We start from the raw sequence: 15262 nt of genomic DNA on the forward strand, positions 1-15262 counted from the left end.
AGTAAGTGATAAAGCCAGGATTAAAACCTGGGACTTTTTAACTCAAAGCCATACCCTTGAGCACTTTATTGTTACCTGAGTTCCACCTGATTGTCTTCTTTTCCCATCCATACATACCTTGTACCTTGCACAGTGCCAAGCACATCTCGCAACTCATACATATTTGTTGAATGTAGGAATAAATGAGCTGAGAAAAGAGTAAGAATAAAATAAAATAAAATAAAAGGCCCTGGAAGCTTGCATCTCACAGCTAGGCCATGGTGTCCTCCACTAAATATAAACTACATCCACCAAATGTCAAGAGTCAGACAGGGCCACACCGTGACCATGGTGAGACATAGCAAAAGTAAGACCACATCCCAACTGTGTGTGAACAGAGACGGGGTGCAATGCAATCACAAAACTATTCGAATGCCCTTCTATCCCCACTAACCTGAGTGGCTATTATTTTCTAACCACTGGCAAATCTAGCCTTTCATACTTCCTCCTGCCTCTTAAATAAAAACATTTAAGGTACCTAAATTGAATTACCCAAGCTTTCTGATGGCACCCAATCCAGAAAAAACCTTGGCTTCCTCATATTTTCCAAAAGTATCCAGCACAGATCCAAACCCTATAAAAAGTGCCTCCTTAGAAGAATTGCATTCTCGCAGCAGACTAAGAAAAACATGGCTTTGTCTGACCGCATGTGTGTTCCCAGGGGACATTCACAGGTGAGCATGGACAGAGCAAATGAGGGTTATTTAGCAAAGTTGTGGTGAAATGAATTTAACCTTAGAAAGTTAGGACTTGTACCCATAAAACTGCTACAATTCTTATTAGTTGCTTATGCTGTGAATTTTACTATACTGAATAATGTTAGTCCTAACTAGTTCAATGAGATATTTATGGATTTAATTGACCAATGTACTTGAGAACTGACTTAAAAAGCAAACAATCAGTCCCAGATCATATTGTTGCTCTTTGAGAAAGTATTATTAGTTACCAGGAGGAGAAAGGTGAATTACAGATAGAAGAGAATGATATAGTTAGCTTACTTTATAAACTCCATTGCATTAGTTACAGAATTTTCTTATCTTTGGGAAAATTGGTAAAAAGACCAAAACTATGTGTTGATGTCCTCCATATCTCTGTGTAACATCCCTTTCTCTATATATCATCACGATTCCAGCCTTCAAAACCTTCCTTCTGTTGTCTCAATTCTCACAAAATCACTCTAACTTTTTAGCCAGGATCATCATGTTCAATAACTTTCCATATTCTGCAATTTTCCTTCACTCTCCTCTTATTAAAATCCCTCTCCTGGTGGGGCACACTTTACTGCTAAGATGACACATGAAAATATGCTAATGTAGTTAAAAGTGCTAATGAATTAATGAGTTATCCCTCCTCCATGACACTGGTCTTTTAAAGGGAGTCATTTGTCTTAATCTAAAGGGTTGATGTTAATTCTGGGAAGAGCATTTATGGTTTAGGAGATCAAGATGCTGAGGAACTGTTCCAGATTAAAGCAAATTAAATAAAGTTGACAGCTAAATGAAAATGTGATCCTGGATTGAATTCTCAACCAAAAAAAAAAAAAGAGATAAACATGGGGACATATTAGGACAGTTGATGAAATTTGGATATGAATGAATATCAGACAGTAGTATATCAATGTTAAATTTCTTGATTTTAATAACCTGCTGTGGTTCTGTAAGAGAGTATCCAAATTCTTAGGAAATAAATACTGATGTATTTAGAAACAGAGTTCCAGATATCTGGAACTTTTCCCAAATTGTGCAGAGAGAGAAGGAAGGAATGATGGAGGAATGGGATGAAAACCTCATAGGTAACTCATGATCAACTAATTTGCCAGAGTGTTTTATTGGTATTAAAATGTATCTTTTATTTTATCATCTGGAACTTAGAGAATGATTGCTGCAAGTTGTATGAAAAGTAAAATTTTATATATCCTTAACTTTGTTCCAGTAATTTTACTTTCCGGTGTTTATTCTAGGAAACAATGGTTGTGTTACAGGTATATTCATCAAAATTTGTACAAATTTGGAAAATTAGAAACAATTTACACATCCAGTAATATAGCTTTGCTTCGAGATTACACAGTCATTAAAATGCTATCGAATAATATTTAATGGCATGTGCAAGTACCATTGTTAAGTGTTAAAAACAAGAAGCAAAATGGTACACACAGAATTACTCCATTCCTGCACCTATAAATATACTCCCAATCTCATTCACATAAAAGACCGCAAAACTATAAATCAAGATGTGGTAATTTAAGGAATAGGGAAAAGGGTAACTTTAAACCTATTTCTACTTAATAGTACTTTAAAATTTTGCTAAAAATAATATTATTTTGTAATTAAAAACTAGTTATATAAACAAATAATTTATTGCAAATATAGAGCACATATTTTTAAAAGAGGCATAAGTAACCATAAATTTTAATGAAATTTCTGTTCTTGTTATACACACACCTGTTACATACTATTACTTTTTCCAATGACACAAGATCTTGCAGCTGAAGTCTGTGAGTGACATTTAGAGCATGACCCCTAAACTCTTCCTTTAGTGGAATATATTGATACATGCAGGTGTTGGAAGAGGTCAGCTGAAGGACATGATCACCGGTTGACCCTAGAGCTGGACCAGGGCAATTAGAGTTTCCTCGTCCCACGCCCTGCCCTTGGAACGTATATTCTGTCCACTGTTCCCACAGTGGGAGCCATTTTCAAGGATGCAGCCTTGAGAAAATAACGTGTCATTGAGACCATCTGGAAAGTATATGACTGAACCCCGTTAAGCTCTCTATATAAAGTTTTAAGAATCTGGCAGGTGGTGTTGGAGATTTACCCATCTTGCCACTGCCCGAGTCCTCGTATATAAGTTCCTTTCTTATTCAATCTGCCACCTAACAATCTGGAGTGTTCTGCCCCTTTCTTTGGTATCTCCTTGTCCTCCCTGTATGGGGACCAGTTTGTGACCCAATACCAGGAAATCCTTTTACCATTGTAGTAAACAGACCTGTGGCTGCTCTAAGGGCCATGGCTTTTTGGATTTGTTTCCTGATGAAGTATCAGGCCTGAAACTAATGCTGCCCATTCTGATAAGAAAATACAAATTTATTAAAATCTGTGAAAAAGGCACTTTTTTATTATATGCTAAATTTGCGTTTTCTCAATGTCAAGGACTTTCAAAGGAATTCCATTCTCTTGTGATTTGATTTCCAAGGTTGGTTTCTTACATGTTTTTTAAGACCTAAATTTCCAATAGTATAGGCCTAGATTCAGAACCTATTTCTGTGATTTTTTAAAATCTTTTCTTTGTCATTCAACTCTGGATGTGTTTATTTGTAGTTTTATATGCAGATTGCTAAAAACAAACTGTATTTTATATGTGGAGAGCAGATTGCTACCTCTGAGAAGTCAACTATGATTGTATCCACTAACCTGAAATCTCCTACCCATGATTTCTAAATTATATGACATGATCAACAGATCAAGAGCCATCACATACATTGGAGGGGAATAAATTCTCAATATAGCTGCTGTGTATGTTCTCCAGTTCAACTTTCTGTTCTGTAGTCCAACCCATGTTTTATAAAGAGGCCCCACCCAGTTATAGGGGCTTATTTATATATCCCCAGCCAAATTCTCCTATGGTAATCTAGACTTCATCTTATGTAAGCACATGACTCATATGCATTTGTCCCTTTCCTGAAACCTGGGATGAGAGCCAACTCTCAGTTACCTGTGCTATAAATGCCAGAGTTGAGTGGAAGTACTAAAATCCATTGCTTGGTTCTAACTTTCATTTTAACCAATAATGTCAACCTCCTCCCTGATGTCAACTTTCTTTAACTACTGATTCTAATGAACACAGAAAAGGCCAAAGAGAAAAGGATAGGGTCTGGTAAATCAAAAAACTATACAATTATTGAACAGTTGAGAACTTGCCATTTCCATTCTCTTTCACAGTCAAGATTCTGGATAAGTATTTTCTACCAGAAGCCAACACCAACTCCTTTAATCTAGAGCAATCTAACTTCATTATCCACTTCAACAACTACTAAAAACATTCTTTCAAATGCATGACATTCAGAAGTCAAAACCAGTGGCATTTTTACTCTTCAGTTTTTTTTTCTTCTGGGTTTCTTGTGTACTGGACAGTGCTGGCTATTGCTGCAAATCTTAGATTTTTTTTCTCCTGATTTTCATGCCACTGTGCTCCCACACCTGCTCTCCTGGTTATAGCCACCATCAAGTCCTGTTGATATGAGGTTCATTCTAAACACAGCCCAAGTTCAACCACTTCTCATGACCTTCACTACTATTATCTTTGTCCTAGCCATGTTATAATTTAAGTGGGTGAATAAAATAACCCCCTACCTTGTCTTCCAGGCTTGTTTTGCCCCTCCTTAGTCTATTTTCCCCAGAGCAGATAGACTGGTCTTTTTGGAGTGCACATTTTTTTAAATTGAACTATACTTGATTTACAATGTCATGTTAGTTTAGTTGCTGGTGTACATCAAAGTGATTCAGAATATGAATATATATATTCATATACTTTTTCCATTATGGATTATTACAGGATATTGAACATAGTTCCCTGTGCTATACAATAGGACCTTGTTTATCCATTCCATGTATAATAGTTTCCATCTGCTCATCCCAAACTCCCAATCCAACCCTCTCCCGCCCCAAACCCCGCTTGGCAACCACAAGTCTGTTCTCTATGTCTTCGGGTCTGTTTCTGTTTCGTAGATAAGTTCATTTGTGTCATATTTTAGATTCCACATGTAAGTAATATCATAAGGTATTTGTCTTTCTCTTTCTGACTTACTTTGCTTAGTATGATAATCTCTAGGTCCATTCATGTAGCTGCAAATGACATTCTGAAATTCAAATTTTATCACCATCCTATTCCCAAACCTTTGATGAGTTGTTACATTTTTAACAAAAGGCAAATACCTTACCAAAGCCGAAACCTCCTAAATCTTATGCCCTCGCCTACTTCTCTGACTTCTCTTGCTATTGCACTGAGCATGCTCCAGACATACTGATCTTACAGTCTTCTTCTTTTTTTTTTTTTTTGCTTACAAACAACAGAAATTTATTTCTCACAGTTCTGGAAGCTGGAAGTCCAAGACCAAGGTGCCAGCATGGTCAGGTTCTGATGAAGGGCATTTTCTGGGTTGTAGATTGCCAATTTCTCACTGTGTTCTCTCATGTTGGAAGGGACTAGGGAGCTCTTTGGGGTCGCTTTTCTTTTTTTTTTTTTTAACATTTTTATTGTAGTATAATTGCTTTACAATGTTGTGTTAGTTTCTGCTGTATAACAAAGTGAATCAGCTATACATATACATATATCCCCATATCCCCTCCCTCTTACGTCTCCCTCCCACCCTCCCTATCCCACCGCTCTAGGTGGTCACAAAGCACGAAGCTGATCTCCCTGTGCTATGCAGCTGCTTCCCACTAGCTTTCTATTTTACATTTGGTGGTGTATATATGTCAGTGCCATTCTCTTACTTCGTCCCAGCTTACAATCTCCCTTCCCCGTGTACTCAAGTCCATTATCTACATCTGCATCTTTATTCTCATCCTGCCTCTAGGTTCATCAGAACCATTTCTTTTTTTTTAGATTCCATATATATCTGTTAGCATACGGTATTTGTTTTTCTCTTTCTGACTTACTTCGCTATGTATGACAGACTCTAGGTCCATCCACCTCACTACAAATACCTCAATTTCCTTTCTTTTTATGGCTGAATAATATTCCATTGTATATATGTGCCACATCTTTTTATCCATTCATCTCTCGATGGACACTTAGGTTGTTTCCATGTTCTGTCTCTTGTAAATAGTGCTGCAAAGAACATAGTGATACATGACTCTTTGAATGATGGCTTTCTCAGGCTATATGCCCAGTAGTAGGATTGCTGGGTCATAAGGTAGTTCTATTTTTAGTTTTTTAAGGAACCTGCATACTGTTCTCCATAGTGGCTGTATCAATTTACATTCCCACCAACAGTTCCCTTTTCTCCACACCCTCTCCAGCATTTATAGTTTGTAGATTTTTTGATGATGGCCATTCTGACTGTTATGAGGAGATACCTCACTGTAGTTTTGACTTGCATTTCTCTAATGATTAATGATGTTGAGCATCTTTTCATGTGTTTCATGGCAATCTGTGTATCTTCTTTGGAGAAATATCTATTTAGGTGTTCTGCCCTTTGGATTGGGTTGTTTGTTTTTTGGATATTGAGCTGCATGAGCAGTTTGTACATTTTGGAGATTAACCCTTTGTCAGTGGCTTCATTTGCAAATATTTTCTCACAGTCTGAGGATTATCTTTTCGTCTTGTTTATGGTTTCCTTTGTGGTGCAAAAGATTTTAAGTTTCATTCCATCCCATTTGTATATTTTTGTTTTCATTTCCATTTCTCTATGAGGTAGGTCAAAAAGGATCTTGCTGTGATTTATGTCATGAAGTGTTCTGCCTATGTTTTCCTCTAAGAATTTTATAGTGTCTGGCCTTACATTTAGGTCTATAATCCATATTGAGTTTATTTTTGTGTAGGGTGTTACAGAGTTTTCTAATTTCATTCTTTTACATATAGCTGTCCAATTTTCCCAGCACCACTTATTGAAGAGGCTGTCTTTCCTCCATTGTATATTCTTGCCTCCTTTATCAAAGACAAGTTGACCATATGTGTATGGGTTTATCTCTGGGCTTTCTATCCTGTTCCATTGATCTATATTTCTGTTTTTGTGCCAGTACCATACTGTCTTCATTACTGTAGTTTTGTAGTATAGTCTGAAGTCAGGCAGCCTGATTCCTCCAGCTCCGTTTTTCTTTCTCAAAATTGCTTTGGCTATTCGGGATTTTTTGTGTTTCCATACAAATTGTGAAATTTTTTGTTCTAGTTCTGTGAAAAATTCCATTGGTAGTTTGATAGGGATTGCATTGAATCTGTAGATTGCTTTGGGTAGTATACTCATTTTCACAATGTTGATTCTTCCAATCCAAGAACATGGTATATCTCTCCATCTGTTTGTATTGTCTTTAATTCTTTCATCAGTGTCTTACAGTTTTCTGCATATAGGTCTTTTGTCTCCTTAGGTAGGTTTACTCTTAGGTATTTTATTCTTTTTCTTGTAATGGTAAATGGGAGTGTTTCCTTAATTTCTCTTTCAGATTTTTCATCATTAGTGTACAGGAATGCAAGAGATTTCTGTGCATTAATTTTGTATCCTGCCACTTTACCAAATTCATTGATTAGCTCTAGCAGTTTTCTGGTAGCAACTTTAGGATTCTCTATGTATAGTATCATGTCATCTGCAAACAGTGACAGCTTTACTTCTTTTCCGATTTGGATTCCTTTTATTTATTTTTCTTCTATGACTGCTGCGGCTGAAACTTCCAAAACTATGTTGAATAATAGTGGTGAGAGTGGGCAACCTTGTCTTGTTCCTGATCTTAGTGGAAATGGTCTCAGTTTTTCACCATTGAGAATGATGTTGGTTGTGGGTTTGTCATATATGACCTTTATTATGTTGAAGTAAGTTCCCTCTATGCCTACTTTCTGGAGGGTTTTATCATAAATGGGTGTTGAATTTTGTCAAAAGCTTTTTCTGCATCTATTGAGATGATCTTATGGTTTTTCTCCTTCAATTTGTTAATATGGTGTATCACATTGATTGATTTGCGTATATTGAAGAATCCTTGCATCCTGGGGTAAACCCCACTTGATCATGGTGTATGATCCTTTTAATGTGCTGCTGGCTTCTGTTTGCTAATATTTTGTTGAGGATTTTTGCATCTATGTTCATCGTTGATATTGGCCTGTAGTTTTCTTTTTTTGTGACACCTTTGTCTGGTTTTGGTATCAGGCTAATGGTGGCCTCGTAGAATGAGTTTGCTATTGTTCCTCCCTCTGCTATATTTTGGAAGAGTTTGAGAAGGATAGGTGTTAGCTCTTCTCTAAATGATTGATAGAATTTGCCTGTGAAGCCGTCTGGTCCTGGGCTTTTGCTTGTTGGAGACTTTTAATCACAGTTTCAATTTCAGGGCTTGTGATTGGTCTGATATTTTCTATTTCTTCCTGGCTCAGTCTCGGAATGTTGTGCTTTTCTAAGAATTTGTCTGTTTCTTCCAGGTTGTCCATTTTATTGGCATATAGTTTCTGTTGTAATGTCTCGTGATCCTTTGTATTTCTGCAGTGTCAGTTGTTACATCTCCTTCTTCATTTCTAATTCTGTTGATCTGAGTCTCTTCCCTTTTTTTCTTGATGAGTCTGGCTAATGGTTTATCCATTTTTTTTATCTTCTCAAAGAACCAGCTTTTAGTTTTATTGATCCTTGCTATCGTTTCCTTCATTTCTTTTCCATTTATTTCTGATCTGATCTTCATGATATCTTTCCTTCTGCTATCTTTGGGATTTTTTTGTTCTTCTTTCTCAAATTGCTTTAGGTGTAAGGTTAGGTTTTTTATTTGAGATGTTTCTTGTTTCTTGAGGTAGGATTGTTTTGCTATAAACTTACCTCTTAGAACAGCTTTTGTTGCATAGCATAGGTTTTGGGTCATCATGTTTTCATTGTCATTTCTTTCTAGGTATTTCTTGATTTCCTCTGATTTCTTCAGTGATCTCTTGGTTATTTAGTACTGTATTGTTTAGCCTCCATGTGTTTGTATTTTTTACAGCTCTTTTTTCTTGTAAATGATATCTAGTCTCAGAGTACTCTGGTTGGAAAAGATACTTGATACAATTCTGAATTTTCTTAAATTTACCAAGGTTTGATTTGTGATCCAAGATATGATCTATCCTGGAGAATGTTCCATGAGCACTGGAGAAGAAAGTGTATTCTGTTGTTTTTGATGGAATGTCCTATAAATATCAATTAAGTCCATCTTGTGTAATGTGTCATTTAAAGCTTGTGTTTCCTTATTTATTTTCATTTTGGATGATCTGTCCATTGGTGAAAGTGGAGTGTTAAAGTCCCCTACTATGATTGTGTTACTGTTGATTTCCCCTTTTATGGCTGTTAGCATTTGCCTTATGTATTGAGGTGCTCCTATGTTGGGTGCATAAATATTTACAATTGTTATATCTTCTTCTTGGATTGATCCCTTGATCATTATGTAGTATCCTTCCTTGTCTCTTGTAATAGTCTTTATTTAAAGTCTATTTTGTCTGATATGAGAATTGCTACTCCAGCTTTCTTTTGATTTCCATTTGCATGGAATATCTTTTTCCATCCCCTCACTTTTAGTCTGTAGGTATCCCTAGGTCTGAAATGGGTCTCTTGTAGACAGCATATATACGGGTCTTGTTTTTGTATCCATTCAGCCAGTCTATGTCTTTTGGTTGGAGCATTTAATCCATTTACATTTAAGGTAGTTATTGGTATGTATGTTCCTATTACCATTTTCTTAATTGTTTTGGGTTATTATTGTAGGTCTTTCCCTTGTCTTATGGTTCCTGCCTAGAGAAGAAGTTTCTTTAGCATTTGTCATAAAGCTGGTTTGGTGGTGCTGAATTCTCTTAGCTTTTGCTTGTCTCTAAAGGTTTTAATTTCTCCCTTGAATCTGAATGAGATCCTTGCTGGTAGAGAAAATTTGGTTGTAGGTTTTTCCGTTTCATCACTTTAAATATGTCCTGCCACTCCCTTCTGGCTTGCAGAGTTTCTGCTGAAAGATCAGCTGTTAACCTTATGGGGATTCCCTTTTAAGTTATTTGTTGCTTTTCCTTTGTTGTTTTTAGTAGTTTTTCTTTGTACTTAATTTTTGATAGTTTGATTAATATGTGTCTTGGCATGTTTCTCCTTGGATTTATCCTGTATGGGACTCTCTGCACTTCCTGGACTTGATTGACTATTTCATTTCCCATATTAGGGAAGTTTTCAACTATAATCTCTCCAAATATTTTCTCAGTCCCTTTCTTTTTCTCTTCATCTTCTGTGACCCCTACAATTCGAACATTGGTGTGTTTATTGTGTCCCAGAGGTCTCTGAGACTGTCCTCTATTCTCTTCATTCTTTTTTCTTTATTCTGCTCTGCAGTAGTTATTTCCACTATATTATCTTCCAGGTCACTTTTCCTTCCTTCTGCCTCAGTTATTCTGCTATTGATTCCTTCTAGAGAATATTTAATTTCATTTATTGTATTGTTCATCATTGTTTGTTTGCACTTTATTTCTTGTAGGTCCTTGTTAAACGTTTCTTGTATTTAATCCATTCTATTTCCAAGATTTTGGATCATCTTTACTATCATTATTCAGAATTCTTTTTCAAGTAGACTGCCTATTTCCTCTTCATTTGTTTGGTCTGGTGGGTCATTACTTTTCTCCTTCATCTGCTGCATATTTCTCTGTCTTCTCATTTTGCTTAACTTACTGTGTTTGGGTTCTCCTTTTCACAGGCTGCAGGTTCATAGTTCCCGTTGTTTTTGGTGTCTGCTCCCAGTGGGTAAGGTTGGTTCAGTGGGTTGTGTAGGCTTCCTGGTGGAGGGGACTAGTGCCTGTGTTCTGGTGGTTGAGGTTAGATCTTGCCTTTACGGTGGACAGGACCGTATCCGGTGGGGTGTTTTGGTGTGTCTTTGAACTTATTATGATTTCAGGCAGCCTCTCTGCTAATGGGTGGGGTTGTGTTCCTGTCCTGCTAGTTTTTTGGCATGGGGTGTCTGGCAGTGGAGCTTGTTGGTCATTGAGTGGAGCTGGGTCTTAGCGTTGAGACAGAGGTTTCTGGGAGAGCTCTCGCCCATTGATATTGTGTGGGGTCTGGAGGTCTCTGTTGGTCCTGAACTCGGCTCTCCCACCTCAGAGGCTCAGGCCTGACAGCCAGCCATAGCACCAACCCCTTGTCAGCCACACGGCTCAGAAGAAAAAGGAGAAAAAAAAAAGAAAAATAAATAACTCAATAAATAGAATTAAATTAAATTAAATTAAAAAGTTATTAAAATAAAAAAAATTAACAAGTAATAGAAAAAAGAAGAGAGCAACCAAACCAATAAACAAATCCACCAGTGATAACACGTGTTAAAATCTGTACTAAGATAAACATAAAAATCAGAAAACTATTCAGTCACATATAGCAAAACCCAAGTCTATAGTTGCTCCGAAAGTCCACCGCCTCAATTTTGGGATGATTCATTGTCTATTCAGGTACTCCACAGACGTAGGGTACCTCAAGTTGATTGTGGAGATTTAATCCTCTGCTCCTGAGGCTGCTTGGAGAGATTTCCCTTTCTCTTCTTTGTTCGCACAGCTCCTGGGGTTCAGCTTTGGATTTGGACCCGCCTCTGCGTGTAGGTCGCCTGAGGGCATCTGTCCTTTGCTCAGATAGGACGGGGTTAAAGGAGCGGCTGATTAGGGGGCCATGGCTCACTCAGGCAGGGGGGAGTGAGGGGTACGGAATGCGGGGTGAGCCTGTGGCAGCAGAGGCCAGTGTGATGTTGCAACAGCCTGAGGTGCCCCGTGTGTTCTCCTGGGGAAGTTGTCCCTGGATCACGGGACCCTGGTGGTGGCGGGCTGCACAGGCTCCTGGGAGGGGAGGTGTGGAGAGTGACCTATGCTTGCACACAGGATTCTTGGTGGCTGCAGAAGCAGCCTTAGTGTTTCATGCCCATCTCTGGTGTCCGCACTGATAGACACGGCTCGCGCCCATCTCTGGAGCTCGTTTAGGCGGTGCTCTGAATCCCCTCTCCTCACGCACCCCAAAACAATGGTCTCTTGCCTCTTTGGCAGCTCCAGACTTTTTCCCGGACTCCCTCCCGGCTAGCTGTGGCGCACTAGCCCCCTTCAGGCTGTGTTCACGCAGCCGACCCCAGTCCTCTCCCTGGGATCCGACCTCCGAAGCCAGAGCCTCAGCTCCCAGCCCCCGCCCGCCCCGGCGGGTGAGCAGACAAGCGTCTCGGGCTGGTGAGTGCTGGTCGGCACCGAGCCTCTGTGTGGGAATCTCTCTGCTTTGCCCTCCGCACCCCTGTGGCTGCGCTTTCCTGGTTCTGAAGCTTCCCCCCCACCGCCCACCCCCTGTCTCCACCAGTGAAGGGGCTTCCTAGTGTGTGGAAACTTTTCCTCCTTCACAGCTCCTTCCCAGAGGTGCAGGTCCTGTCCCTATTCTTTGTCTCTGTTTTTTCTTTTTTCTTTTGCCCTACCCAGGTACGTGGGGAGTTTCTTGCCTTTTGGGAAGTCTGAGGTCTTCTGCCAGCGTTCAGTAGGTGTTCTGTAGGAGCTCTTCCACCTGTAGATGTATTTTTGATGTATTTGTAGAGAGGACGGTGATCTCCACGTCTTACTCCTCCACCATCTTGAAGTTCTTCCTTGATCTTACTGTCTTTTGAACGTTAGAGTCCTTGTATTTCCTGCTCCAGGTCCAAAATACTTTGGCTCCACAAATTTGCATAGCCGAGTTTGCCACATCTCTCTACATCTGTGCTCATATATTACTTCCATATAGATGCCTCCCTGGCCACCCTAGCTAAAGCAGCCCCAAAACCAGAGTATATTATGTATTACTACCTTGTTTTATCACTACCCACAAGACCCTGGGCAGTTACTCTCTGCCTCAGTTTCCTCACCTGAGTCTTCTAAAAGTAGTTACATGCCTCATAGGATTGTTATAAGTATTTAATAAGTTATTACATTTTAAAAGCTTTACAGTAAATGGTAAGCCCTATATAAGTGTTTGATACTATTATTGTTATTAGTATTTATTTATTTTCTTTCTTTTCCCACTAGAAATACAAATTCCAGGCATTATCTGTCTTGTTCATCACTTACTGTTGGGATGTAGAACAGTAAGACACATACTAAGCCTTCAGTAAGTAACTGCTGAATGAATGAATAAAATATTTAACCAGTCCTATTGCCTTCACTGGCTCTTTTTCCTTTTACCAATTCCTCGGGTGAAGACGTTTCCTTGGCGTCCATCATTGGTTTTCTTGGCATTTTTCCTCTACCCTCACTCCTTTGAAGTTTTTAACTTGAACTGTTTCTCTGGAATCAACTGTAGTCTCTGTGATGGGAATTCCCATTACATCTTTAGCTTACACCACACCCCCAAGTTCCACATCAAGGAGGCAGCTTTAAGTAGATGGAAATTTGGGGCACAGGAGACCTGGAATAACATGTAAGTTCTGTGACTTTACTTGTTTTGTGACTCAGAGCAAACCACAACCTTTCAGGAGACTATATTCTCTTATAGGTAATAATTATTAATCTCTTCCTTCCATCTCAGAGAGTGCATTTAAACAAAGAGTTAACAGATGGGAAAGTATTCTGTAAATTGTAAAATAGTATATATAATTTTGAGGTATTACCAAATACCTTGAACATGTTATTTCTACAAATATACCCTCAACAAATATACATTCAACAATACATATGTTGAATGTATTCTTACATTCAACATATTTAAACTAAATTAACTTCCTTTTTCCCAAACTGAATTCTTTTTGACTCCAGTTTCTCTTATTTCGCATATTCAATCACTAAACACGTCCAGTTTTCTCTCTGTGATGTGTCTAAAATTTTCCTCCTGCTCTCTGTTCTTCCAGACATAAGCTTTCTTCAATTTATATCTAGGTTGTTACAACACTCTACTAGCTGGGATCTCTGTCACCAGTATATTTTTTCTCAATCAGTCTTCTCAAATAAGCTCATTTCAATTTTCCCAAAACACCATTTATCTTCAATTTATATTCCTGCTGTAACACACTACCACAAATTCAGTGCCTTAAACCAATAGAACTGGTGATCTTTCAATCCTGTAGATCAGAAGTCCAACTTAGGCTTCCCTGGGCTAAGATCAGGGTGTCAGCACTGAGTAAATAGTAAGGTGTTGGCAAGGCTACATTCTTTTCTGGAAGCTCTCTGGGAGAATCCATTTCCTTGTCTTCTCAAGCTGCTATAGGCCACCTGCATTTCATGGTTTATGGCCCCTTTCCTTGTCTCAAAGCCAGTAACTGTGGGTCAAGTCCTTCTCAGACTACAGCTTTGACCACAGCTGGGACAGCTCCCTGCTTTTAAGGGCTCATGTGATTAGACTGAGTTCACCGGGCTAATCAGAATCATCTCCCCAGATCAAAGTCTGTAAATTTAATCACATCTGCAATGTCCCTTTTGTCATGTAAGGCACCATATTCACAGGTTCCAGGGATTAGGACATGGACATCTTTGGGGCACGGGGGGCATTATTCTGTTTATCATACCAATTTATGGTATGGATCCCCTGATCAAGAACTTTAAATGATTGCCTATTACCCATTAATGTGAAGTTTATCTTCTCAGTATGGCTTTGAATATCCTTCAAACTAAATTCTAAACTATTCCCAAATAGAGATCCTATACTACTGTCAGGGTGGTCTCCCTTACATACCTTTAACTTGCTATGATTGTCCTGATTATTCTTCCATTTGAAGTGTCCTACAGTCCCTCCTTTGCTTATCAAAGTCCTGTCAATCTTCCAAGTCAAGTTAAAGTCTCACTTCCTCAATAAAAGCTTCCCCATTGACATCACCTTTCTCTAAATTGTTTGATCTGATACTATTTAGTATCTATGGTGGACTTCTGTTGTTTGCGTGTTCAGAATTCATTTATCCTTCCTCTAGTAATAGCTCTCTGATTTTCCTCTGTGAGAAAAATTTCTCCCATTAGATACAAACTCGGTGGCTTTTCAACTACCATGTACTGGTCGCCTGGCCAAGAGGTGAGCCTGTGATCCCAGCTAAGTAATCAGACGCTGTCTCCCTTGACCACATGCAGCCAAGAACTAAAAATAGTTGGAGTTCACACCTTCTAGAAGCAGTGCACTGCTGACTAAATCACTAGAACTTCTCTGATTCTTTGGCTTTTATTTTAATTCTATCGAACCCCCTATATCTTTCTCACAAATTTCTTCTTGGTTAAGCGAGGGTCGTTTTTGTTCCCTAAAAACCAAAGAACTCTAACTACTAAAGCCTTGCATTATTCTTTATATATCCCCATAACTTCAAATTCCTCTTCTAAGTTTCTTGAAAACCACAGTACATTTTATACTTCTTTTGAATATCTATACCCCTTATACATTACTAGATACAAAAAAAAAAAAAGATTTTCAATAAATATTGATTGATTCATAAACTATTAATTTTTTTTTTTTTAACTTTTGGGTTTATTTATTTATTTATTTATTTATGGCTGTGTTGGGTCTTCGTTTCTGTGCGAGGGCTCTCTCTAGTTGCGGCGAGCGGGGGCCACTCTTCATCGCGGTGCGCGGGCC

The sequence above is a fragment of the Balaenoptera borealis genome (assembly GCF_965194805.1).
Source record: "Balaenoptera borealis genome assembly, chromosome: 4".
NCBI classification, from domain to species: domain Eukaryota; kingdom Metazoa; phylum Chordata; class Mammalia; order Artiodactyla; family Balaenopteridae; genus Balaenoptera; species Balaenoptera borealis.